Raw genomic sequence first — 2,161 nt, 5'->3', positions numbered from 1 at the left:
AACCAACACAACAAAAGCTGGTTTTTCCTCAAACTTGACCACGCTATTTGGGAGGGGAGAGGGGAAATCAGTCAAGTCAAGATTATTCACTTTTTAAGCCACATCAGTGGGACAGCCCCAAAACAGCACAGTTCTTCATCCTTGGAACTATTAATTCTCATGATTATCTGAGGTGCATTAAAAATAGTATTTCTATTTAAAAGGAATCATGCCAGATGAAATACATGGGAAAGTTTGCAACATTGCGAAGCTCAGCAGATATTTGACAGATAGGGACCCTGGAAGAATGCGGCTTTCTTTGGAGGGCTGCCCCACCATCTCGCCTCTCAATTTATCCTAGAAAGCGAGTTGCTTTGAAGTATACTGTTTACATATGGAAACTTGAGATCTTGTTAGGAATTATGTTTCTCATTCCTTTGGAAAACTGTAAGTGAAACACTTTAGGTCCTTGATGCCCTTGGAGATCTGCTGGTTGGGGCAGATGTAGAGGGTCTTTTCAACTTGAGTTGGAATAGCAGGAATTGGAGTAGCAGTTACTGCATAGATCATCAGTCTTAGCACAAAGGCTCACTGTGCATTCAGCAGTGGCTAATACGGTCTGTTTGTGTTGTAAAGATTTGTCCACTAAACAAGCTGGGAGGTAGTCAGGATGTGGAGTTGTGTTCCTGGTGAGGCAGCTGTCTATACCAGAAAAGATCAACTCCCAAAAATAGATACAAAGTTTGGCCCAATCCAATACTTCAAGTCCTGAAGCATATCAGCCACTGTTTAAAACCTCTTATCTGAACTCAAAAATTACAAGACATCCAACCTATCCCTTCATACTCCCCAGCCCATACTGGATGAGGTCACAGCTGATAAGATCCATTTCCAGGACTGGTCAGTGCGTGGAATTACAGCTGCAATTTCTGATTCAATTCCACAGTGATACTCTTCTCTGAGGATTTTAAAGAAGCCATTGTAACCCCAGTCCACGGTCCAAGAGTTGGCAACCAGCCAGTAGGGGACACCAAGCACTGTTCTCCATTTGTATGGCATGGCCTCCCATCATCTCTCCAGTTATGTTGGTACACTCCAGAGTTGTACATCAGGACATCTGATTATACAATTGAAGGCTTCCTCTACAGGACCATTTTTGTAGCTCTCAGCCATGATCTCACACTCCTAAGAAGGAACACTGTAGTAGCTATGTGTATAGTGCGTGGCTTCTTTGTAGGATGGGGAATAGCCTACCTCACAGGTCCTGCTGTATCCTGCTGTATTGGAGAGTCTCTCCATCTCCCTTGCACTGGGGTCGGGAGCCATTGACATGGTGGAATAGAATGGAATAGAGTCTGCAGCCTACATGGGAGTCATAGAGGCCACCAGAAACCAGACCCTTCTAGGTCCAGAAAGGATCAAGTTCCAGTAGGAAAACCCCCATTGCAACCTTACCTCGCACTCCAAGCGATTACCTCCACACTGACATGCGCATTGGTGTGACATGCACATTGGCGTGAATGCAGATGGGTGAGAAATGGTCTCCACTGCCCCAAAATGCCCAACAAGAACCACTGGAACGCTGGTCTCGGATCTCTTTGATGGTTGGGCATTTTGGCCAGTTCTCCTGGGCATCAAAGCTTTCCGGCAGATCCATTTCATCAGCCAAGAGAACTCTCTCGGGCAGCCTGGGTCCCTTGAGCAGGGTGCCGCATAGACCCTTAATGTAGCTCATATCCACATTGTAAAAGTTGTGTCCAGCCTGCCACGTAGTGTTAAAATTGTTGAGGAGGTTGATCAACATCTTCAACATGGTCTTGAAATGCTGTCTGCTCCAGGCACTGGCCAGCACCACCAGGCAGCACAGAGGGGTCAAGAGCCGCCGCATTTTGGAAGCTGGATCTTCTTGGATTCGTTGAATCCCACCACCTAGTTCCCACACCGGTAGCCAACGAGAGCTCTCCGTCAGGATGCAAGTGTTGGTGCTGCCGCTGTGCCGCTGCCCAGGAAACTAATTTTTAAATTAACCATTAACAGCCTCAAATTAGGGAGCTCTGATAACATAATCCGTAAGGAGTTGTTTTGCTAACCTAAAAAGTCACCCGCAACAGGCTTCTTGGGGGAAAGGTGAGTAGTCTCCTCACCATTTGGGATTTATAGCCTCTGAAAGCACCAGAAGGTC

At 46.4% G+C, this 2,161-nt stretch overlaps 1 pseudogene; it reads right to left on the bottom strand.

The window, feature by feature from the left end:
* Positions 1–819: 819 nt before the first annotated feature.
* LOC102844680 lies at positions 820–1,867 on the bottom strand (annotated as a pseudogene).
* Positions 1,868–2,161: the final 294 nt, after the last annotated feature.

This window comes from Elephantulus edwardii, unplaced genomic scaffold (genome assembly GCF_000299155.1).
Source record: "Elephantulus edwardii isolate Elephantulus edwardi_28Jun2011 unplaced genomic scaffold, EleEdw1.0 scaffold00010, whole genome shotgun sequence".
Lineage (NCBI taxonomy): Eukaryota > Metazoa > Chordata > Mammalia > Macroscelidea > Macroscelididae > Elephantulus > Elephantulus edwardii.
This window is presented reverse-complemented; position numbering and strand designations above follow the sequence as displayed.